At 44.1% G+C, this 26,349-nt stretch overlaps 1 long non-coding RNA gene across 1 annotated transcript; it reads left to right on the top strand.

Annotated features, from left to right (window-relative positions):
• The first annotated feature begins 22,252 nt into the window (after positions 1 to 22,252).
• LOC138581346 (uncharacterized) lies at positions 22,253 to 26,139 on the top strand. The gene is made up of 2 exons (XR_011304522.1): positions 22,253 to 22,530; positions 24,854 to 26,139. It is a non-coding gene; the product is annotated as an uncharacterized lncRNA (long non-coding RNA).
• The last annotated feature ends 210 nt before the right edge of the window (positions 26,140 to 26,349 follow it).

Genomic DNA, 26,349 nt, shown 5'->3' with positions numbered 1-26,349 from the left:
ATGTCTCTTATCTTTCTGTTTGGGAGTTCTTGGGTTGCTGACCTGGTATCTATGAGAAACCCTAGGAATTCTAACCCCCTGGTTGGTTTCATCTCTGACTTCTCCTGGTTCACTAGGAATCCCAGGGATGTCAGGAGCTTCACTACCCAGTCGGACTGGTATAGAAGTGTCTCCCTACAGCTGGCCATCAGAAGGATGTCGTCTAGATATATGATCATGCGTATCCCCTTCTCCCTGATCGCTGTTTCTACTGGTTTCATGATCTTCGTGAATGCCCATGGTGCTGATGCTAGGCCAAACGGCATTGTGGCAAATTGCCATAATCGCCCGTCCCAGTTGAACGCTAGGAATGGACGAAAATCTCTTTGAACTGGTATCGTTAAATATGCATCTTTGAGGTCTATCCTCACTAGCCAGTCGTCTTGCCTGAGAGTGTCTCTGAGCTGATGGCCCCTTCCATTTTGAAGTGGTTGTACACCACCCATCTGTTCATGTCCTTGAGGTTTATTACTGGCCTCACTTTGTCTTTTCGGTGGACCAAAAACATGTTGCTCACAAATTTTGGATGTGTTTTGCATGGCTCTATCACCTGCTTCTCGGCTAGCGTCTGTAGTTCTCCGTGTAAAAGCTCTATCTCTGCTTGTGTCACGGCTAGAGGACGGGTTGTTTGACATTGAGCGGGAGTCTCTTATAAACTCTTTGTGCATGCCTTTCGCTGTCTGCAGAACCCAGGCGTCGCTGGAAAGCGAACGCCAATTCTCCCAGAATACAGCTGTCCTCCCCCCGACTGGTGGGTATATAGAACCTCTCACCTGTGGGGAAGTTGTGTCCTCTCCCTTGTCCTCTACCTCGCCTTCCTCTAGGGAAGCGACCTCTTGATGGGAAGAAAGCGTCTGGCTGTCTGTTCTCCCAGTAGTTACTTCTATTTTCTTGAGGCCTTCTGAAAGCTTGAGAGCCTCTAGACTAACCGGTCCCGCCAAAAACTCTCACGGGGAAGATTTTCTTCATGGATGCTTGGGCCTTCTCCAGGGAGGTATATGTTCCCACAAACCTCCCCATTTCTTTACCAAAGGTTCCTCTGAACAGGAGACATTGCACCACTTCGCCTGCTTCATAGGACAATAAGTCTCCTAATTTATTGTCAATCTTAAGCAGAAGTCCTTTTCTGAGCTCAGACGAAATTGCAGTGTTTGAGTTGCCTAAAAGGCATACGGCCCTTTGAGACCAGTTTTCTAGGACTCCTGGGTCCACTTCTTCTCCCGTGTCCTTAGCCCGTTCGGCCAGGTCCATAATCTAAAGGTCCAGCGATGTCGAGAACGTTCTCTTGACAGCTTTTCCAAGAGCGGTCTATGCCTTTCCTTGGGTCTTTGTTAGAATTTGAGACAAAAGATTGCATTTTCGGATTAAGCTCCGGCGCCTCTGCTACCTTTCCATGTAATTCCGGTCTCGGACATTCTGCTCCCATCCTCTGCCTAACTTCTTTCTCTAGAGCTTTTCCCAATCTCTGTGTCATGTATTTCGCTACTCTTGGCGATGGCACCCATTCTGACGATCTCGGGTTTCTGATGTCTTCGGGATTGAACATATCAGATGTCTTTTCCTCCTCTAAATTGTTAAGCTTTCTGAGCCTCTTCCTCGGCGGAGGTTGGCTACTCTCGTCCCCTTCGTTGTCCGCCTCTTCTTGTGAGGAGGTAGGGGATTCTGGTGTTTCCTCTTCGGGGAAAACTCCTTCCATATTGCCCATATTATCCTCCCCTGGGTCGGGGGTCTCGAGGCTCGGCACCTGTGACTTTCTCATGAATGCTTCTCTTAGTTTGCTGAAAGCGTCTGAAGCCTCTGGGGCCTCTGTACCTGCCCCATCAATTCGGCCCGGGGGGTCAGAAGAGTCTTTGCTCTTCCGGGCCTTGCTACACCCCTTGGGGTCATTTTTTGCGACCTTAGTGGACGTGCTTTCTTCTGTGCTCTTTTCTTTTTGGCTCAGATACAGTTCTATAGTGTGTAATTTGTCTTATAGGGTTTTTACCCCCTGAGCCACTGCTTCTGTGAGCGAGTCTCCCAGCATTTCTTTAAAGCTGTAGACTAAGTCTTCCTGGTAGATTGCCTTTTGATCTTCATCACTCCACTCGAAATTTGACATTATAGTGCTGTTTAGGTGCCTTTCAAATACCTTTTCAGGTGTATTGGCACGTCCACTGCTCCACTCTGTGAGGCTGCACCTGTCTGTACTGCTTACTGGTGTGCAGTATTTCTCAGGGCTAGACTTTATGCCCTTTGTGTGAGAAAATATACTTTCTTTATGATTTAAAATCAATTGTCATTAAAGTTATGAGCTTATTAGCGCTCCATATCGATCCCTGAGGCAAAATTTGCTTCTAATACGAAGCTTCTAACCAAGCCGTGTACTTGGCTCTGCCCTCTCAAGGGTGGTGGCTCCCTCAGCTCCCTCAGCCGAGCGCTCGCGTTCTCATTGGCTTACTTGCCCACGAGCCCCGCTCCTCACTCGCAAAGGAGGGGGCACTCGCTCTTTGTGAGCGCGAACTTCCGCAACGTGCTTGCGCTCAGCTCCACCTCTACAAGGGTGGGGGCTGCTCCTTTTGAGCAGACGCAAACAGGAAACAAGGATTTCCCGCTCACGCCGCTTGCTCCGCCACTCCAAGGGAGGGGGCTGCCCGCTCTGAGGCGCAATTAGAGTGCCGCAGGCTTATGTGATGAGATCGGCTGGCCCCTGGTGCGCCAGGTAGTGCGGCATGGGGCCGCCGACTCCGCGCTTTTAAAAATATGTTCAAACTCTACGCTGCGCTGCGCTGTTAAAGAGTTTAGCAATGGTCTTCCTTATTAGTAAAACCTTGACATTGCTTAAAATATAATACAATCTTATTCTCCAAGCCTAAAATCACAGAGCTCAAATAAACGTGTACTTATCTCTGGAGAGCAGGAAAAGAAGAGGAGGAACACAGGAACAGGAAGGACTAGGTCACAGAGACTAGAGACTGAAACTACAGGGAATGATGGGACTTGAACTTTTTGAAATAAAAAAACTGCTGGAGAGTAAATTAAAGAGAAGAGAAAGCTTAATGCTTGCCTCCGTCTTGACATAGAATTGTTTAATGCAAAAGCTGTCAAGTCTCCCGAGATTCGTCATTTTTTTATAACCCCTGATTTCAGCTCCAGGGACCAATTTGAGTTTACAGTAATCGATTAACTGTTTCAACATGTATACAATGTTTCTGCCTAAAGTTTTCAAACGTAACCAGATGCTGTTTGATAGTGTTACTTATCTTATCCAGGTAATCTTTCCAAGATAGTTTGTCAATGAAGACACGTAGATATTTGTACCTGTATAACACGTTTAGCCAAGTATTGTTTCTGCCCCATTGATACTTTCTACTTTTGTTAGCACTGTTAAATATCATTCCCCCCACTCTCCTACGCTAATCTCACAGTTGCTTGTTTGGTGTTCAGGGCCCTTATGCATCCTCGGGGGGGGCCTGACCGCCCACACTGAACCCCCCCCAGCTTCTGTCTATCCTAAACACTTGCCTCGGTTCACCCCCCTCCACCCTGTAGGCTCGCACTTACATTACATTGCACTTCACTTGTTGCTCACCCTCAAGCACCACAGCACCTATCCCATTCCCCTTACCTTCTGCCCTTGCACGTTCTGAACAGGCACAAGGCATAGTAGGTTTGTCCCCCCGCCACTGTATTTAATATTTCTATGCATTTCAATCGTTTTCACATCTCCTTGTCCCCTCCCTGTTGCCCTGTGGGCGCTTTGAAACAGTATTTACTTCCTGTATAAGAGCCTAACAAGCAAACAATAAATAAATTTAAATAATTAAATGACTTTCATTTTAGTGATGTTAATAACAAGCAAATGTGTTTTAGCATAGTCGGCAAGTGCATTTGATTTTTTTCTGCAGCACAGTTGGGGTGCGGTCCATGATGATGATGTTGTCGGCATAGCACAATCATTATACTTTATATTGGCCAATGTCCAGAGGGTATGCTATTTCAACTTCACTGGCATTTGACATGTCTGCAAGGTAGAGATTAAAAAGTGATGGAGCAAGAATGCATCCTTGTTTTGGATCTAAAAAAGTAGGCATCACATCACTTAACAATCCCTTCCTGTTGATTTACCATGAAACAGTAGTGTTGATATGCAGGGCAATTAACATCACCAACAGACCACTCTGGATACCCCACCTTTGCAATTTATGTCACAGTAGACATATGTCCACCCTGTCAAATGCAGCACTTAAATATTGGTAGGCTACATACACAGGAACTCCCACTACTCTAATTAAGGTTAGAATATTGACTATTGTACTGGAACCTTTTTCTAAAGAGTGTTTGTTGTGCTGGTTGTACATAGTTATTGTCCATCCAATGTTGAGCTCATTTAGCAGGAGCATCCAACATGGCCAATATTCTACAACGTATTGCTTACAACATTTTTGGATTGGCCTGTTCCCATGATACACTTCCTTTTCTTACACCCACGAGGGGCCTCTTCCTGGCCTCTATTGGCCAAATGTATTTGGATGTTCTAAGGCAATGTATTAGCATTGACTGAGCCCTTCCCTCAGGAATGAGGAATCAAATTGAACTGAAATATTCATTTTCTTTATAATTCCCTACATGGACATGTGCCTTTGATAAGAATGACATATTCAGGTTTGTAAGAATATTACTACAGAATGATCTTTATGTTTTTGTCTTGTCACTGCATGTATGGGCTGTTAAAATATGCTAATTATGCATACATCATACATTATAATATATCAGTTTTATATTTGGATTGATTGAATTTATTGAGATAAACTGCTCAAAAATTAGATGCTCTCCAAGGTCAGATGATAGGGTCTGTGTAAGCCTCTGTTTTTTTTTTTATACCTTTATTCAAACGGTTGCTACATACATCAAAAATACAGTGGTGGAACGTGGCATCAATATAGCTTTGTGGTAGATAGAGGCTGAATCCTCTGCCTTCACCCCCTCGTCCTCTTCTTCTTCCACTCGGGACTCCATCACTGAGCAAGAGAGTTATGTTACACTCTTTAGCGGGGGGGGGTTCCAGCGCTAGGCTGTACGTAGGAAAGGTTTTGCCATCTGTGGTTGATACGTCTGGGCTGGGCAGTCTTGCTCATAGTCTAAGATTGGTGCCCAAATGTCTGTGAAGCAGTGCAGTGTTCCCTCCTTAGCTGCTGTGACCTTTTCCGCTACTAAGATATCCCACCAGAGTTGTAGCAGCGGACCCTCTTGTGATTTCCATCTGCGGGCGAGTGTGATTTTCACAGCTAAGAGGATTTAGGTATTTAGCTCAGCGGTAGTTCCGGTTTTTGGGTAACTCTCTCAATTGCCTTGATTACTGCCTCCCAGAAAGACTGCGCCACTGAGCATTCCAACCACATGTGGAAGTAGGAACCACGAGCACCACATTTCCTCCAAGAAGTGGGATCTTGTGACTTCTCAAAGTGGTGCAGGCATACTGGAGGGTAGTATCACCGATATATTAATTTTAAGACCTGTCTGTATTAGTCACACATCTGGAGGCAGCTTTGTTCCTGGACCAAATATCCACCCAGGTTTGATCTTCTATGGAATGACCCAGGTCAGCCTCCCAAAGTGCCATGTATTTAGGTCATATGTTCAGCATGTCATCCTGCAACAACTTATATAACTTGAGATGTTTCCTCTCTGAGGGCCCTCCTGGAGCAAGAGTTCGAGGGAATCAAGTTCCCGTGTGTCCCCTTTTTGGATGTATAATCCAGTGACAGATTTGTGTATAAGAAAATCTGTCAGATTCCAACAGGGCAAAACTTTCATTGCATTTCTCAAAGGTGAATGCTGAGCCATTCTCAAAGAGTTATGAGAATGTGTGCAACCTGCCCCGGATCCAGTTCCTGAAATTAGCCAGATTTAGGCCCGGGGTAAAGTCTGGGTTTTGAAAAACTGGGGAGAGAGGGAAAAACTGGGGATACCCTCTGGGGGTCCCTTTTCTTTTTAATGCCCAATCACAAATTCTCATTGTGGTTTTTGTAGAGGAGAGAAGGTTCGTCCAGTTGTTACACGCTGACTGTGGAATATGTGGCAGAGAGCTGAGAGGGGGAGGAATCCTAGATTGTTCGATAGTCACCCATTTCAGGGGGCTTGCGGGCGTGAAGATTCAAGAATATTTTCAGTTGTGCTGCAGCATAATAATTACGGAGATTAGGGCCTCCCATCCTTCCTCATTTGGCATCACCTTCTTTGCAATCTGCAATTTCCCTCCTTTCCAAACAAACCAGGAGATCTGTCTTTGTAACTGGAGGAGTGATTTCAGGGGGATTTCCACTAGAAGTGCTGAGCAAAGGTACACAAATATGGGAAGTAGATTCATTTTACACCTTTTGATCCTCCCCATGAGCGAGATCTCTTGGGCTGTCCATCTCTTAAGGTCAGTCTACAGGTCACCAAAAAGACGGGAGAAATTAGCCACATATACGTCCTTTGGATACGCCACTATGTGGACCCCCAAGTATTTAGTAGATTTTGTACTCCATTCCAATGGGCAAATGAGTCAAAGAGAATGTATCACTTTTACTGTTAATACAACCTCCAGAGCTCTTGATCTAGCATAATTAACGGTGAAGCCTGCCACTTTCTCAAAATGTTCAAGCTCCGCTAGAGCCTTCGGTAAGGAGGATTGGCAATTGGTAAGAGAGAGTATTATGTAGTCCGCATAAAGAGATATTTTATAGTGATCGCCCCTTACTACCATCCCTTCAATGGCAGTGTTATTGCAGATTCGTTGGGCAAAAGGCTCCATGATTGGAGTGAAAATCAACGGGGAGAACGGGCACCCGTGTCTAGTCCCGCATGAGAGCAGTATGGGGAGCGAGAATTTCTTGTTAAACCTCAGGACGGTTCTTTGGGCACTATTGTTCGCTAACAGCATTTTGCAAAATAGAGTACAAAATGAAACGCTTCAAAGGCTTTAGTTGCGTCCAGTGTTCGTAATGCTAGTTCTTTGCATTCTGTCTTTGCTAAATCTACTAAATGGAGGGCCCTCCAGATATTATCCCCAGTGTTTCTTCTCACTATAAATCCTGTCTGGTCTGCATCCACAATTTTGGAGAGAATATTCGTTAGTCTATTTGCCAGCACTTTAGAATAAATCTTCGCATCAATATTGAGCAAAGAAATAGTCCTATACGATGCACACTCTCTAGGGTCCGTACCAGGTCTCAGTAATAGGATGGTTGTGGATTACTGCATAGAAGAGTGTCTTACTCCCGGAAGGAGTTAAAGATCTCAGTAAGGGGACACGTGAGGAGTGCCTTGATGAGTTTATGGAACTTGGAGGAGAATCCATCCAGCCAGGTGCTGTCATTTTTAAGTATTCAATTACTGACTCAACCTCCTCTGTGGTATTTGGTGATTCTAGGGTTTCCCTGTCTTTCACTGTTATGCTAGAAAGGGCGACTTCTTCAATATAATGTTCCTGTTTAGCCAGATTTTGGGGGGGTGGCCGACATGGTTTCAATCAAATGTGACGTTGCCAACTGTAGCTTAGCTTCTTCAGTGTATTGATATGAGCCCTGTGAGTCTTTTAAACTTATAATCAGGTTCCTCCTTGATTTTGCCAGTTTCCTCACCAGGATTCTTAATGCTTTATTGCCCTTAGCGTAATATCCTTGTTTAGTTCGTAAACGGGTTTGAGCGATTTCCTCTGCATAGTGGGTCTCCAGTTTGTTTCGGGCGATGCGTAAAGCTCAGGAAGCTTTGGATGACCGACCTGTTTTTTGTTTCTGTTCAGCTGCCGCTACTTAGCTCTCTAGCCACTCGTTGGTTTTTAATTGGGGTTTTTAGTAGGCCGTTGCATGGGCTATCAATTCCCCCCAGATGACCGCTTTCATTGCCTCCCATCTAGTGGCTATTGTTGTGGGCCCAATAGGGTTTTCTTGGAAATAATTATGGATGGCTTTGGTTAGATCGTCCCTAAGAGCCATGTCATTCAGCATCGGGTCATAGAGATTCCATCTGGGTCTCAAAGGGGGGTCAGGGTAGTGGATTTGGGCTGTAAGGATCAATGGTGCATGGTCCGAGATCACCTTAGTTACAATAGACACTTCCTCAGTGTAAGGCAGAAGTTGGGGACTAATTAGTAGCAGGTCAATGCGAGGAAAGGTGCAGTGCACATGTGAAAAAAAGGAAAGGTCTTTTGTCTCTGGGTTTAGGACCCTCCATGAGTCTACCACACCCAGGGATTTAAAAAGATGAAGCAGGCCCAGGGAAATTTTAAAGTCTCTTGGAGCTGGTTGATGGGATTTATCAGCGTGGGGGTCTGGGACCCCGTTGAAGTCCCCCCCATGACCACTTGTCCCTCAAGGAAGGATAGTAGGTTAGACTCCAAGTCTGCTAAGAAGGACTCCTGTCTTTCATTGGGGCATATCCTGATACCAGGCTATATAAAAGGCCATACAGCTACAACTTTCCTATGATGCCCATATATCGCCTCTCGGAACTGTGTAGTACTTCCAGTTCTGTGAATGGAACTCCTCTCACCAGTAGGGATTCCCTACCCCCTTTTTTGGAGCCACTAGTCATCAGGTATTGCTCTGCTCCGTAAACATGGGAAGTCTGCCTCAATCAGGTGAGTTTATTGAAGAAATACTACAGAGCTCTCCAAGTCACTTAAATGTCGCAATGCAGATCTGCGTTTGTTAGGAGAGTTCAGGCCTTGTATATTAAGAGTTACAAAGTATATTAAGAGTTACAAATTGCAGCTTCTGGAGGGGTGAGGCTTCCTGTGGGTCCGCAAAGTCTTCGGGAGGGAGGGGAGAGTCAGAGCGGGGTTCAGCTGCCATCTAGTTCCATGGTCCTTCTCCTCTGCAGCCTCAACTGGGTTTTCAACTTTTGTAAACAAACATCATAACTAAACTGAGAAACCAAAATAAAATTGGGCCTAGCGGCCTGTTGGCGAATCAGAGTATGCATTCTCTAGGCTGGCATATGCCGTGTGGGGCACTGAATCCTTCGGTGCATTGTTGCAGGGAGCCAAGATTGGCAATTCAGTGAAGTGTGCGGCTGGGGTGTCTGTGGGGGTGTCTGCGAGTATTTGTCATGTCTGTTCAGGTGAGCTTGCCGGTTTCTGACCTTTCGCTACCTTCGCCCAGATGTTGCGTCTTTGCTTGGGGGCTTCATCTTTTCCCACTATAGATGATGGCTTTGTAAGGACTTCATCTGTGGTTGAGGGCCCCCTATTAAGATGCCGTCAGCTTCCTCCAAAGCACTGATTGTCTGTGTCAGGCCCTCGTAAGTGAATTGGAGAGTTGCGGGGAACAGTAAGCGATATCTTATTTTTCGGTCCTGAAAGGAAGTTGTTAGGGGTCTAAGCACTCTGCACCTTTGCACTGTCACCATCGGCAAGTCTTGGTAGATCTGTATTGGTGTTCCTTGGAAGGTTAATTCACCCTTCATGCAACATTTTAGCCATAAGCTCTTGTTTAGTGGAGAAGAGGTGGATGCGGGTAATCACATCAGGTGGGTATTCTGTAGAGGCTCCTCTTCGACTTCGTATCCTGTGGGTTCAATCTAATAGCAGCATTGTTTTATTGCACTGCGGGAGGAGTGCCTGGAGACGGGTACTCACATAATCCTGTAATGCTTGATCCTTGATCGCAGCAGGGAGCCCTCTGATTCTTACATTATTTCTCTGAGGCCTGTTTTCAATATAATCCTGCTTGAGCATTATGGCTTTGTTTTTCTCTTCCAGAGACTGGACGTTCCTTCGCAGGTCTGTTAATTGCGTTGTTTCATCCAGGGATTGATCTTCTGCCTCACTGACCCTGTGCTTCATCTCCTCCATCCGGTTGTCTAAACGGTCCACTTTAGAGGAGATCTCTGACATGCAGTTGTGAAAGTCAGATTTTATATCTGCCAGAATGATTAGATATCATCTTTTGTAGCTTTTGAGTGGTCTCTCGGGTGAATGACACAGAGACCGTCCCCTTCTGGTTTCTTCCCTTTGTCATGTGGTTGTAGAAGTATGGCTATATCCGCATAGTTTTTTGACTTTTGTTGTTTAGCCATCTTCATTGCTGTCTGCGTGTTCTGCACTAGATGCAGAGATATGTGCACCCCTGCGTGGGTCAAATGGCAGCTTGTTAGCATGTCTCAGATTCGTTCCTCAGCCCCTTGGGACCACAGACTTTGCATAACTGGGGTGGGGAAAGAAACAATGTATCCTCTACTTCTCCTTTGCATTGGAGATAGTGGGAACGTGTATTCCACTCTGGCTGGGGGAGGGGTGGTATATCCTTTGGCTAGTTGCTGGATTCAGTTGTGTTTCAGCTCGGTATCCCTCCTCCCGTGCTGATGTGGCAGCGACTTCTGGTTGGGTCCTAGGCTCTTCCCCCTCGCAATCTGCCATGCCAGTGTTTTCCCTAGGTGAGTTGTTCCGTGTTTATTCCCCTCTGGGACCTAACTCAGACCCTCCTTACTTCCCGGTTCACTTACTTGGCAGCATGCTGTTGTTGCAGAGTCAGCACCTCGTTTGGGTCACTTGCTTATGCTTTCCCTGAGCAAGTGTTCAGGCGAAGTTTGATTTCACTCCATGTCCTACAGGACAGGCGCCATCTTGTGTAGCTTTGCTGCGGGTGGCTGCCACACCGCATGGTCGATATTACAATTTGTAGGCAAGTGATGTTGTCTCTGCTTGCTCCAGACACCCTGTGACAGTTCTTCATTCGGTTCGGCTGCTTTTCATTGCTGAGTCGACTCAATTTTTGCTATTATTTTCAGGATTCACTGGCTCCCTGCAGATGCTCTCATAGAAGCGATCACATTGCCGAGGCTTCAAGCCATGCCCCCACCCTCTGCTTTTTTAAAGTTATAGTTAATGGTCGACCAGACACACATCATTCTCTTACTGATATTAGGTTAAAATTAAGACCTTGAAAACCCTGATACTGAAATTCATTTTGACTTGTTTTTGTATTTTGAAAACAAACGTATTTTCTCAAGCAAACACACATGGCCCACTAAATTGTTTATACCATGGATTCCTAGATCAAAGTGAAGGTGATGAGGTCTGGAAATTCCTGCATTCAAAAGAGCTGACTCTTGAACAAAAATATGGTGTGATGTTAACTTGAGTTCACAGCTTAGGTGCACAGAATATCAAAGCTACATGAGAAATGTTGTCTCACATGTTACAGAAAATGTATGATTTAAACAGTTTTTACATGTAATATCAATCAAACAATATGTTGTACTGTTAATAAATATACTAGACCTCTCATTTGGTTTGTAACAACTTTGTGTGTATCACTTGGAGAATACTGAAATTAAATGTTCACAATTTAACATGTTGCTATTTTTCATGACATAATAAATATTGTGCCTCCTTTGCATTACCTTATTTCGTTTTCATGAAAGCCTACACAGACACATCATATTTTCTCTGTTTATTTTCTCTTGTTTTATTTTGTTCACCATCACTTACATGATATTTAGAGGTAAAATGGCTTTCTGATTGTATTTCATTTGCTAGAGAGCATTATATGCAATCACATAATACTGACACTGTTGACACCGGAACCTTGCTGAAGGACCTGAGAGCAGTGCTAAAGCTGGTGGTTCATTTTTCATTTTTTTTCGTTTTACAACTTTCTAACAAGTGTTGGCAGCCCGGGTAGAGTGGACGATTGGCTACCTTGAGTACCGACCTACGTGAATGAGCCCTATTCTTGGGCCCATGTTTGGCATGTTGGGCTGAGGGGCTGCAGCATCAGGACCATAACCTGCTCAGCTATTCAGAAGCCAGAACAACGCAGTAGGGCTAGATTTGATATCCGGAGAATCCGGAGAATCTGTATGACTTTGTATATTTCTGGTAACCCTCACTAGTAGGTTCCCGACTTCAGAAACCCGAAAGAAACTTTCTCCTCAAGGTTTTTGTATCTATATCCTGTGCAACATTGCTTACCTTCATAGCAGATAAAGTGCTATTTGTAAAAAATCTTTGTGTTGCCATTCCCTTTTTGAATGTTCAATGAATGGTACATTATGTCCCAAAGACGTCATTGCACTGCTGGGAAAACCTCTGGGAACCCCCGTTGTATTTCTGTTCCTTGTGCACAGGGATATCGTCCTCACAGTCGAACTCAAAAATGTAGTGGACGCCCCATTATTTCACCACTATATGGCATTATGCTATGCTGTAAAATTATATTAAAATTCTGAGTATTTTGTGTGTTCTAATTTTCAATTACGTGTACAGCTTTTCACTGGACATTAAAAGTCAAAGATTTCTTATGATGGAGGACCAGTCATGTAATTTCACTGGGCAACCATATTTCCATTGCTGGGCTTTTATTTAAAAATCATACATCAACAGTATTATATTGTATTTAAAAAATGAAAGAAAAAAAAAACAACCATGTAGAGTGTAGAATAGGCAATTACAGTTACGAAGACACATATCTCACAGTTCCACCTAGTGTCCATGCCTGATCGCTTACCTCCAGTTCAGAGCCACCCAGCAAAACACTGTGGATAGGCATTTTTAAAAGAGAGCCTTTCCATTTTGGCTCCATTTGAGATCAGTGTCATTTTATAGGGCAGTGATATTTTGACCTAGCTTTATTTGTCAAATTCTGACAACTCTCAAAGGGGCAATAAGTAGCCGTACACATGTTTCACCCTTGATGGGGATCATCTGTGTGCTGTAGTTGACATCCTTGCGACTGGGCTATATTTCCCAAACACCATCAATATTATGGTGGTTTTAAGAAATGCAGGAAAACATCCCTCCAACCATGGATTGTGAGAGCATAACCGACCATTTCGAGTTAACAAACCATACATATCACAACATCACATGATCTGCAGGTTACATTTCAGGATGACTGCTGATTGCACTGTGACATGTGTGGTTTGTTAAATTGGCAAATTCTAATGTCACTTTACATGGAAGAAGCATTTTTCCTGGTCTTTTTTTTTTTAAACGCTGAAAGGGGTTATAGAAGTATATATAAAATAGTGGTGCTCCATAAGACGATCGCATTGATCTCACCTAGAGCTTTGTTGAATAGTGCTTTGCCCTGAGGCACTGAAATGGCGCTGTAGTTTAAAAGTCAAATTTATTTAGAAAGATTTCATCTTCAATCAAGTGCAATGAACTAATTGCCCTTTAGTTCCTAGATAACAACTTTGCTAAAGGAAAGTCACTGCATGGGAACAATTATGCCCCATTGACAAGAGGCCACATGGTCTGCTTTTATGGTAGGAGTGCACGGACACGCCAGAGCTCATTGCAATGGAGGTATTACTAAATTCATTTTATCTTCAGAAGCAAATACCTAGTTCTGTGAATCATGTTCTTGTGATATTGTATTTCATTTATATTTATTTTTCTTGTTGCGTGGTGTGTGGTTTTCCAATCACTGTATGAGAGGGTTGTTAGGAATGAGCACTAGAGACATTAGGCCAATAAGTGTCTGGTTTGGCTATTTTGAGTCTGGCCTGGCATAGAGAGGTGAACATTACCTGAAGTTCCTTATTATCATCTTCCCCAGAAATCAGGAAACATAGGTAGCCCTACCTTTGAACAATAAGTGATTTGTTAAGCCCTCTTGTAGCTTGTGATACTATTGTGGGTGTTTCAAAATCCGGATTTCCCCAGTTGCAGTTTATAGGGTATGCCACTCCCACACTGATTTAAAGATTCCATGATGCCTCTGGAAGACTGGCAGAGAAGGCACTACAATTCCAGGTGGCACCTGCGCTACCATGCTTCCTCACTTCTACAGCTACTCCAACAATGGCATGGAACACTGGGCCGGTTGGACAGACGTGAAAATAAAAACGTCTACAACACTTGAAGTTATGCTTCTCAAACCATGGCTTATGTTGTTGAACGTTCCTCTGTTTTAATTCCTTTGGCATGCTCGACTTTAACTTCCTCCTTTCGGTCTGGCTCTGGTTCCGACTTGGTTGGCACTACTCACTTTGAATAATAGATTTATGATATTTCTGACCTTGGACTGTATTATGTTGTATTTCTGGATAGATAACCGTTGGGTGCCCATGGATTGTGTCTGTGAGTCTTGGAATTTTGACTTTGGCTTGCTTAAAATTGTGTCTCGATAGACCTGGGACTTGTAGACTGTGTCTGGAATTGATTTCTGTTGACGTTGCCCTTAGCCAATTTTAAAGGACTGCTTTTGGACCTTGGGTGGGAACTGTAAATGGTGTCTTGAACTGTGTGTTGTCCTGAAGCTTGGCGTTTACACAGGTTGCTTCAGAATCTACTGGATCTCTATACCAACGGAACATCTTCCCTGACAGATACTACATTTTTTAGGGAATTGGGGAGAGAGATGTGGAGGCATCTTTGGTTCATATTCCTGGTAACCATGTTCCCTTATTTTATCAGGGTGGCGAGATGGTGGTTGCACTCTCCCCCAACAACCCCGCCCCCCCCAACGTTTCAATTGGTCCTTCTGTATGAACAGTTATATGTATCCCACACAGTGCTGTAAGATGAAAAGTTTGTTTCAAACACCTACTGAGGCCATCCACTGTGGCCTGATGGGCTGCTCGACATGTGACTAATCTTTTGCATATTTAAGGCTTTAATACAAGACACCTCTGGGCCTATGAATTTTTCTGGGCATTTACTTGATTTAGTATTAGATTGCAACATTTGATGGAAAGATGCCCAAAAAGGTCTTGGAGCCCCTCTACCCAGATCGAACACGGCTAAATAACCTGTTCTATGAGAAGGTGCCCACTCGGGAGGGTCTACAACCACGTTTTAGCTCACTGTACCTTTCACACTCCTTTGTAACTTTGTTTGAAAGATGTTTCCGTATATCACTGTCATGGATAGATAATTTCATTTAGTTGTGATGTAGACAAAAGTTTGAACGTCACACATACACTTACTAAAAAAAGCCCTATTTTTGTAAATTGCATCAGATACAATGTGATGAATTACAGGTTTCATACTCTTCTTTTCTGGGGTTGGATCCGCAACCCCAGACACTTTATTCAACCAATGTTATGGTGCCTTGGTTCTCTTCCAGCCCTAGCTCAAAAACAACGAAAGTCCAATATGTCGCTAAGCAATCAATGGTTCACTCAAGAAATGGGCCAACTTAAAAGGTTAGGGCATCAATTAGAGGGATGTTGGCATGCTACACGTTATAGCTCAGGCAAGCAAGTGCGTAGTCAACATCGTCCAACCTATAAAAAATCCATTCACGTGATTTAATTAAAGCAGAGCCCAGATTATATACTAGCTAGCTCCATATTATCCCTAAAAGGTCTATGGGCCTCATTCTGTGTTTGGCAGCAATTCGGTGGTAATTCTCCACACATAATGATGAGAAGCACTGGTCTAAAAGCCGCCGGGTCTTCCTTAAATCCCCTGCCTCCTAGATTAATTTAAGACCATATTGTTCTAGTGGCGCACGACCTGCCCAATATCATCAAAGCCTCCTTTGGAAGAGGGTGTGGTCCAGCCTTGCTAAAGGAAGCCCAAACCTTGCCTTTACTAAAAATTAAAAATAAAAACACATCTAAATCCACAAAAGCCAGAAATCTTTAGGCCAATTTGAAACCTGGCTTTCCTGAGTCAATTTATGGAGGGCGTGGCAAACACTCAATTGTCTAACTATTTGGGGGAAGTCAATTTCTTGGCAGGCCCTTCCTCTGGATTCCGTAATTTACATAGCATGAACACTACAGTTCTATTTATTTGTAAAACACTTCTAGAGCTAAGGGATAGATTTATCCTGGCTGTTCTCATCCTTTTGGACCTCTCAGCAGGGTTCCATGTCATGTCATCGCGGGACGTTTTTTTGCAGGTTTTTTTACCATGAATTTTTTAATGACAAAACCCACATTTATTTTTGGGCGGGTCCCCCCTAACGCCATTCCCTTTCAGTTTTAATCTTTTCCCAAACACCCACATACCATATATATATTTTTCTAACCCCCCCAAAACAATTAGATGGGTTTTTTCGTTAAAAAACTTGTGGTAAAAAACCCAGGGAAAAAACGTCCCGCGATGAAAGGACGTTGTACCCTCAACAGCGTTCGATACCATAGAGCACAGAACCCTTTTATAACACTTAGAAGTATCAATGAATATTTTGGGGTCTGCCCTAGATTGGCTGAGTTCATTTTTAAAGGGTAGAAAGCAGAGGGAAAAATTGGGAATTTCGTCTCTGATAGTCACTCATTATGCTGCGGGGTACCGCAGAGATCGACATTGTCCGCCCTCCTTTTCAATGCATATATGCACCCTTTGGTGCAATTGATAGAGAGTGGGGTATGGTATGCCAGTCATATGCTGGCAACACCCATATGTGGTTTGACCTTCACAGCAATTCCAATGAAGTTAAAGCTGTAGAAGAATGCTTGGCCATAATGCAGTGTTGGATGCAAGACAATTTCGTACGACTAAATGGTGGTAAAACAGAAGTAAAACTGTTTGGTCTGTAGTGCACTCTCCCCTTCTATTTTTATAGCCTGCTTGTCTTGGAGCACCGCCCATACCTGTGGAGTCAGCTAGAAGCCTGGCTGGTCTATTGGACAACCAACTGACTTTTACCAAACAGGTAGATGCAGTAGTCATAAATGCACGCGTTCATCTATATCATATTAGTAGATGGTCTAATTGGCTAGACCAAGACCATTTAAAAGCTCTATTGCAAGCAGTGGTTTTATCTCGGGTACCATATTGCTTATCTAGGCACTTAGGTATATCAAAGAAGCTACTTTTCAGACTAGAGGCTGTGTTAAACCGTGCAGGTGATATGTGGTTTAAGAATATTTGACTATATCTCTGAGGCAAGAGGATAACTACATTGGTTACCATAGAGAGTCAAATTCAAATCTGGGTTTTAACACAGATTTCCAAAATTGTTAAGGGGTTTGCCCCCTGCTATCTCTCTAATATGTCACCACACTATTTTCCAACCTGTTCTGTCAGGTCCAGTGCTATGGATCTGTTGGTAGTAGGCAAATACAGTACCACATGGCATGAAGGCAGGATTCTCCACGTCCCTCCTGCCCCATGCAGGTGTTGCCATGTCCCCTCTGCCCCCTGCCAGTGTCGTCATGTCCCCCTTGCCACCCGCCAGTGTTGCCATGTCCCCTCTGCCCCCTGCCAGTGTCTCCATGTCCCCCATGCCTCCACAAGTGTCTCAACTTCCCCCTGCCCCCGCCATTGTCTCCATGTCCCCCCTTCCCCCTCCAGTGTCGCCATGTCCCCCCTCCCCCCTCCAGTGTCGACATGTTCCCCCTGCCCGCCATTGTCTCCACATCCCCCCTGACCTCGTAAGTGTCACCATGTCCCCCCCGCCCCCTCCAGTGTTGCCATGTCCTCCCTGCCAGTGTTGCCATGACCCCCCTGCCCCCGCCATTATCTCCACATCCCCTCTGCCCCCGCAAGTGTTGCCATGCCCCCCCCAACCCGCCAGTGTCGCCATGTATCCCCTGCCCCCCACCAGTGTCGCCATGTCCGCCCTGACCCCCTCCAGTGTTGCCTTGTCCCTGCTGTCCTCTGACAGTGTTGATTTTATTTGATTTGATTTGTTTATTTGTAATGCGTCGAAAGCCCGCAGGCATCAGGGCGCAGAGAGACAGATTCATGTTAGGCCATGAGTAGAAGAACAGCTAAGGGGTGGAACATTATTTAAAGAGATGCGTCTTCAGGTTTTTTCTGAAGATAAGCAGATTTGGCTCTGCTCTCAGCAAAGCTGGAAGGTTGTTCCACTGCTGTGCAGCGCGAATCGGAAAGGATTTCCCAGCACCGGTCGTTCAAAGTGCTTGGGGTATCTGTAGCTTGCCTTGTGTTTGGGATCTTAGAGCCCTGTTAGGGGTATATCGGGTATATTTGGCTCTAAGATAGGATGGAGCCCCTCCATATAAACGCCTGTGAACCAGGGTCATGGACTTAAAAAGGATTCTATCCTCAACTCTGAGCCAATGGAGGGATCTTCTGGCCTCTGTCACATGGCTTCTTCTATCAATCTTTTTTATGATCCGGACTGCATTGTTCTCCATTATCTGGCATTTGCTTAAGCACTTTTTAGATGCTCCCAATAGCAATGAATTGCCGTAGTCGAGACGAGCTAGTATAATGGGGCTGGCAATGGTGGCCGTGTTTTCTTCTGTGAGTAGTGGGCGAATGGCTCTCAGAAGCCTGATATAATATGCATTATTTTTAAGGAGATAGTTGGTTTGGGATTCAGATCCCAGGGACGCCTCCAGCATCATCCCGAGTGTTTTCACATGGGAGACCACTTTGATGCTTGAGTCTTTGATAGTGAATTCTTCAAACTCTTTACCAAGCTTGCCCCTTGCTTGACTGGAACCGAAAATCATGAGTTCATTTTTTTTGCTATTCAGGCACATCCAGTTGTCTTCCATCCATCTATCTATTAGGTTGTACATGGTTGTAATCTTTTCTTTGTCTATTTGATAATCTCCTTCCAACTCTATCACCAGCTGTGTATCATCGGCGTAGTTGGTGAAGTGAACACCGATGGATTCTAACAGTACACATAGGTATTTCATGAATAGATTGAAGAGGAGCGGAGAGATGCTGGCTCCCTGCGGTACACCTGCGCTTATGGGAGAGGATGTTGAGAACTTCTCTTCCCAATGAATTCTGGCTACACGGTCTGTGAGAAAAGATGTTAGCCATGCCAAGGTTGCCTTAGAGCACCCTGCTGTTTTCTCCAGAACTTGTTGTAAGAGTGTATGGTCAACGAGGTCGAAAGCAGCACTTAGATCTAAAAGCATTAAGATCCCTGTTTTGCCCTTATCTATTATGGAAAGCATACGAGTTTGGAGGTCCAGCATGGCGGTTTCCGTGCTGTGAGCTGCACGAAAGCCCGACTGTTGCTCATGCAGAATATTGTTGGCTTCAACATGTGCCTGCAGTTGTCCTGTGGTAATTTTATCCATAATTTTCAAAACAAAGTTGGTATTCGTGATAGGGCACATGTTAGTAGGATCTTTGGGATCCAGACCTGGTTTTTTTAACAGCGGTATGATGGTCACTTTTTTTTATAGCTTTAGGGATCTTACCATCATAGAAAGATGCATTAATGATCTTGGTTAACACTGGTGCAAACAGTTCTTTGTTATCCATGATAATTTTGGGGGGGATTAGATTTTCCGCGCACGAAGATGGTTTCATCTTGGCCAGCACTTTCACCATCTCGGCCTCTGAGATTGGTTGGAAGCTAAAATTTTCCAGTTCATAGGGCTGTAAATTAGCCGCTGTCGAAGGAGGAGATTATTTAGCAGTTTCTTTGGCCAGAATGATGGCTTCTCTGGCTTTTTGGGTTTTATTTTCAAAGGCTTTTTTTACACTTTCACAATCTTCCTCTGTGGGAGTGTATGGGGGAGACATGGATTTTGGCTTCTCATATGATTTGAGGATATCAAAGAGTTTGCTGGCTGCGTTAGGTGCGGCCTCAATCTGCTTGTTAAAGTATTCCGCTTTCGCAGTTATGATGCAGTGTCTATACTTGACGTTTGCCTGGTTCCATAGCTCCTTGGAATCAGGGGAAAGATCTTTACGCCAGATTCTTTCTAATCAATGTTTTTCAATCTTGAGGTCCTGGAGTGTACTAGTAAACCATCTTTGGTGGTTACTGGATTTTCTAACCATTTTGGATTTGAGGGGGGCGTTCTGGTTAACCATCTCTGAGATGTGGTTAGTGTAGGTTTGCAGCAGTTGCTCACAAGTGTCCCCAGTTTGGAAGCATTCTTCTATTTTGCGGAGACAGGGTTCTAACTGTTCTGGGCCTATGCCTTTAAAGTTTCTGCTCATAGTATTAATATGAGGGCTATGTTTGTGGCTAGGTGCAGCTGGTACACAGATCTCAAAGAGAACTTTAAAATGGTCTGACCAAATACACGGCTGTGTAGATATATTCTGGGTAACAAGATTGTGTGTTACAACCCAATCCAACTGATTACCCTTCATAGTAGTGGGGTCGTTATTCTGGACTACGAAGTCAATATTTTTTAAAGACTTTTCGAGACTAATGGCTTCTTTATCTAAGGGGTTTTGGTACCATCTGTTGAGGTCGCCGACTAAAATTGTTGAGGAGTTAGTGGATTTCAGAGCATTTAGCTGCTGAGTGATCTCACAGCTAAAGTCTGATGCCAGCGAAGGGGGTCTATATAATACAATGAAGTTGATGCACACTCTAGGGGTTGGGGAGTATTTGAGGTGTAGAGTTTCGCAGCCAGTGCAAGCTATTGAGCCTTTGAAGAGACTAAATAATTCTCTTGCAATTAAGGCCACTCCACCCCCTAACCCTTTTTCCCTGTTCTGGTGGAATAAAGTATATCCCTCTGGGATTGCTGTGGTACACACAGGTCCAATTGGATCTTTAAGCCAAGTTTCTGTTAGAAATAACATGTCTAACTTTTCTTCAATTATGAGATCATGAATGTTCTCAGAATGTTTGCTAAGGGACTGGGTGTTTAATAGACAAACTTTAAGAGTCTCCAAGTTCAGTTGTTGGGAATTTGTTGGCTCAGTGTCATTATTTTTATGTTTCCTTTCCTTAGTGCTAGCTTGAGTTGTAATGGTTTCGAGTGCGGTGGCTGTGTGTTTGTATTGCTATCCCTTGACTCGTCCCTTGTTTTGGGTGTCATGCTCGCTTTTTACAATACAACAGACCCCAAAAAGACCCTCTGAAAAGGCTAGAGGCTCGTAGGAGCCTGCCTTGTAGGTGTTGCCATGTCCCCACTGCCCCCGCCAGTGTCTCCATGTCCCCCTGCCCCCCGACAGTGCCTAGTCCCACCCCCCACTCCCTGCCCCCTGTATAGTGTCCCTTTGCCACCCCATGCTGGTCTCTTGCCCCTAACTCTCCCCTTTCTTGCCTTTACGCCCTTTGCCCCCCTCCTTTTCTCCTCCCTCTCCCTATCCTCCCCTCCGTCCCTTTCTTTCCCTCCTTTCTGTCAATTTCCGGCACTACCCCAATTGCTGTCAGGCATAGTAATTCGTAGCCGCCTGTCTTTGCCGCCTGCTTGCCCCCCCAGCATCCCTCCTCACCTTTAAACTATATCTTAGCACTTACTCTTTTCATTGGTCCCTGGACCTCTGATAACAGCTTCTCTGTTCCCCCTTTCCCTTCTTGTTTTCTCCTCCCTCTCCCTCCCCAGCACTATCTTGAACAGTCAATGACCTTTTATTGATAGTCACTTGTTTTGTTCCTCTCCTTAACCTTTCTCTCCTCTCCCCCCACACCCCATCGTCCCCCTCCTCTTGTCACTCTTGCACTGCAACAATTGTCGTCAGGCATAGCAATGTTACTGCTAGTTTTGTCTCCTTTCCCCCCCTCTCCTCTCCCTTATTGTTCCATGCACTTTACTATCTGTTATGATTTGATAGTTATTTTTCACATTCTGACCTGTTTCAAGGACTTGTAAGATTGTAACTGTATTCTCCCATGATCCCTCCCTCCTAGAAGCGCTTTGAAACACATTGTGTATAGGCGCTGTACAAATAAACAATCAATTCAATTCAACCTTAGGGTGCCGTCTATGGAACAGATTTCCAATGACCATTAGAAATTGTACAATGTTGCAAACATTTAAGTTTAGACTTAAGCATCATTTCTTGGCTTTTGATGTACCTTACATTTCTTGTGGAAATTTTAATTGGGGAAAATCTGCATTTGTAACATTGCTTATTTTGTTGTCAGGGGTGTATTTATATTGCTTTGTTATTTAATGTTTTTGTTTATATGTATTGTATTCATGTTATGCCTTAGCGCCTTGATACTACTTTTTTTCCGAAAAGACGTTTGCGCTAAACAAATATATTTTACTACTACTGCGTATTACATCGCTGTTCTTTTATGGTGTGCCCAGGCTGGTGGGAGCCAGAGTCAGGACTCGCAACTCCTCTAGGCCCAAGCCAAGCCTCGCTTGTGATAAAAGCACAGGGTCATTGCATAAAGTGAGCGCACACACTTCCAAATCACGTTTTCACCCACGATTGCAATCCATACATAGAAACATACGGTTCTGTTCTCCGGCTCACTCCTCCCACAAAATATCCCTGAGAACAATGTATTTCTGCAATAAGGGTCGTTATGGCAGAAACTGGAAGTTACTATGGAGATTATGGCGACCTGGTTTGGATTCACTGCACGTTTCCGGCTCACGCCGCACGCAGCAGTCACGTGATATGACCCACAGCACTTAAGCATCTCCTCCTATTGCCTCAGTGCTTCTAAATTTGCGGAAGTGCGCTTGGATATTCTTGTTTGACTTGCTGCTTTTGGTTTAGCTGGTGTTTTGGATATATTTTCGCTTGTTTCCTGAAACTTCTTTCGTCTGGTCCTTGCCTGCTACGTCACCTTGATTTTCGCCAAGCTTTGATCCTGCCCGACCCGGAACTCTTATTGGAATTGCCTCTGTCTTGTCCTTGGTCCTTGCTTTTCTCCCTGCATTGTTGCCGACCTATTTTGTCTACATTGGATTCCCTAACAGGTGAGTCTTGGAGCATTCCCTATTGTCGCATTCATTTAGTTCTGCTACACACGGACTGGAGACTTCCTGGGTGTGTTAGCAGATTGCCATCAGGCGTCCGCATTTCGTCAGGTTAGGCGCTTGGGACTAGAGACTGCTTTACCGTTTTAGGCGTCCTCGTAACGTCAGGGATAGTTAGCTTTGGGTTTGCTTCATTCTTCTTGGTGATTCGGCCGCTGCAGAATTTACTTCCAGATTCTTCTTTGTGGAACTTCAGACTGCCTATGGTAGGACATCAACACATTATTTTCACTTTACCCACTCACTAGTTTTTTCATAACACTCCTAATATCGAGGTGTATGTATTGCAGATACCTGTGACTTTCAACTCAGAGGTGACACAATTGTAGTACAATCTGATCAGCTGTGAAGTTATCTGTTGACAGCCGCAGCAGCCTGCTTCTCTTGAATTAGAAGTTAGTTCTTGGTCATATAAACTCTAAAATTTCTTGTCATAAGAGGTTGTAGTAAGTTGGTTCCCCTTTTGTATCCTAGGAAGCCGGGTGTTCGAGTTGGGTCCATTCTTTCAAGGAATAGATCGTACTGTCTCATTTCTTATTTCAGACAGTGAGTTATATTGTTAGAAAGAATGTCAGCTACACTACGTGGGCAAGTAGAAGGCAGATTCTGACAGCCAGGAACTTTGTGTCTCCTTTTCGCAGGCAGAATTCCTTTGAAAGCGGCTTGTTTGGCCCATAAAACAAAACAAATTAATTCTCCAAGTTACCTGGCCCCTAGGATGGTGATCTCCTGGGGAGTCAGTGATTTTTGGAGTTAGAACTTTTGGAGGTTCCCAGATTTTGGCAAATGTTGACTCTATAGCTTTAATTCTCTGGATGCCTCACGACCTGTACAATCTCAATCCACGCATTGAGGTTTCAAAATCTACTTCAGTTTCAGACACATTTGAAAATGCAGCGCTGGGAAAGAATTCAAAATTTCATTTAGCGTTGTATGGGTACAAGGTCTGCTTCTTTGGATTTTTCATGTATTTCATATCTTACGTCATTTTAAATTTGATGGCAAACAAATAAATAAAATTCATTCCATGATTACAAGCTAAATCAAGGAGTACAAATGTTTGACTCTGCCAATAAACATGGATGATTGCAGAAGGAAAGGTGCACACTTTCACTGTATTCCCCATTATGTATCACCAGAGTAGAGTGTGTGCTTATTCCAGACACCCTTTTGCCTGATGAGATGATGCTATTACATGTTGGTAGCACTTTGGTCCTTTAAGTAGGCAGTCCACAAAGATTGCCCTATGAGAACATGGATTATTAGGGGGCTAAGAGATGCTTAAGTTAACCCACGACTGCCATGGCAATGTGAGGATTATGCCCATTTACAATGTAAATGGTATATATTCCACACATCCAACAAGAGGAAGATTGTGGGGCTGTCCTTAAAATCTATAGATCGGCGGTATCAGTTCTAAATTAACAGAATATCATTTACTTCTGTTGAGTGCTAGGACACATACACCCGACTTTAGAGGTCGGATTTTCCCCCCTATAGCAACTTTCCGGTTAAAGTATTTCAATGGATGTGTTGATCACCGACTGGTTTTGCTGAGTTCTTTGTGTTTGTTGTGTCTAGATATTTTATACTACACACATTGGAGGCATTTTAAATTGTAATTCCAAGAAGTACAGGGACTCATGCCTCAAATGTCAAGATCTAAACACAAAAAACAGCATTACTGTTTCAAGGTCTCAGCGCATTTTTAGACCCACAATGCATTGCTCAGTGGCTTTGAACTAGAGGGGAACTTCCAGGAATAGCTCCTGGGTGGCTATGTGGCTTTTGAGGCTTAGTTGAAATCGCCTATTCTAGGTTCACATTTCAGATAAAATGATTATTTTCATGAATTGTGGAAACCCACCATAACAGTGTTGGTATTTGAGTCACATTAGACAGTGCTGAAATGTCAAACAAGGTCTTCATGGTCACAAAAATCAATGCAGTGAACTGAATTATAGCAGGCAGATGGAATAAAAGACAGGGCCAGATCACGAGTTGGGCAGTAGCCCTTAAATGCGGCGGTAACAGCGTTAATGCTGCATTTAAGAGCTTTCGCCGCCAAAAATGGGAATTTTTCTGGTGTGTTTACCACCAGCTCTGAGCTGAGCTGGGGTAAACACGCCAGACTCGAGATTGGGCGGTCCCTTAAATGCGGCGGTAACCCCAACTCATGATCAGGGCCCTGTGATGTAAATGACTGCAAAAAGTGTGGTAAAATGTATTCTGCCTCCTAATGAGGGTGCCTTGTTTATTGCAGGATGAAGGACGGGAAAAAGTGCACGCGCATACGGTCCCATATCATCACCATAATCACTACAGGTTCTCTTTTGGGTCTGCCGCGACACCAGTTCAACAACCTCCCGGAGGTGAAGACAACTCAACTATGAGGGCTGGCCGCAGTGACACCAGGAACAATTGGAACACATTTTGTAGGGCTTTTTCCTCTACTTCCCATTTCACTTGCAACAATGAACGGACTGCTCGGACTGAAAATAAGCGGCCTCCATATGGAACAAATCGCCACATTTAGCCTTACTCTCTGGCACGGATTCGCGCCTTTCTTTACAATGGCCAGACATTCAAAGACCATAACAACAAACCTCTAAACCACATTCATTTTTAATAGTGAATAAACCTAACACATGATCTATCACAGAATGCATTTAAGAAATCCTCCCTGATCCGTGTAGCTCGCCCCATTTTCCATTTGTCAATAGCTTCCAATGAGCCAGGGGTTTTCATTTGGTGCCCCCTTTGGGCCCTCTGGGCGATCATTTTTACACTCGTTATATTTAGAGAATGCATCACAGACGCACACTGCATGCAACTCACTTTCCTTGGCATATGTGACCAGAGATGAAGGGAGCCTTCTTCGCCACATTGCACACAGTCTACTTAACATGGCCATCGTCCGTGTTGTTTAAAAGGTATGGGCGCGTGGGGGTAATTCTGATCAGAAATACCAATTGACTGATTTCTATTTTTGACTGGCCATAAGTAGCCGCCCGGAGTTGTAAATGTTTCCCAGTAAAGTAATGACGTTCGTATAAGCAACAGCAGAGGCATTCAGACCAGCATTACATCCTCAGAGAGAGCTTCCAAGATGGAAGGAAAGACTGAGCCTTCACTGCAGACCAAATCGTACACTCCTCATATAACATTGTATTGTTAGGTGCATTTCTTAAATGAAACGCAGGGATTGGTTGATTTTCGGAGTTAGGGTACTATTCTTTAGCATGCACGCAGCCACCTTCTGGTCATTCGTTCTTCCGTGAGGCTTGGACTTGGGTCCCTTTGTCTTCTTTTTTATTTGGGTTTTCATGTGTTAGATCGTTTACCTAATTTATACACCTGGAAGATATTTCATAGTTTTGTTTTTGTCACCATGCTCTACTTCAAATGTTTTTTTTAGAACTCGTGCTTAAAAACAGCTCACTTGACAACAAGGTAATTGTATTAAACACATATAGGCCCTCAAATGAAACTATGGGGTTATTCTAGGATTTTCAATTTTAGTTCAATTAAAATGTTTGCATTTTCAAATATGTTTTACCTTTCAGTGCCTTTAGGGTGTAAATATGTGTATCTCAAGAAATGCACACTTGAGCTCCCCGGAGTCATATATTTTCCTTCTTCTGCGTGTGTCCAGGAAGCATGTCCAAACAGGCAGCTGGACTCATTTTGTGGCTGTGGCATTGTGTGCAAACGCCTTTGGGGCTAGGGTGGGGGCTAGGGTTGGGTCCTCTCTCTGTG

The sequence above is a fragment of the Ambystoma mexicanum genome, chromosome 3p (genome assembly GCF_040938575.1).
Source record: "Ambystoma mexicanum isolate Mex_15411 chromosome 3p, UKY_AmexF1_1, whole genome shotgun sequence".
Classification (NCBI taxonomy): Eukaryota; Metazoa; Chordata; class Amphibia; order Caudata; family Ambystomatidae; genus Ambystoma; species Ambystoma mexicanum.
This window is presented reverse-complemented; position numbering and strand designations above follow the sequence as displayed.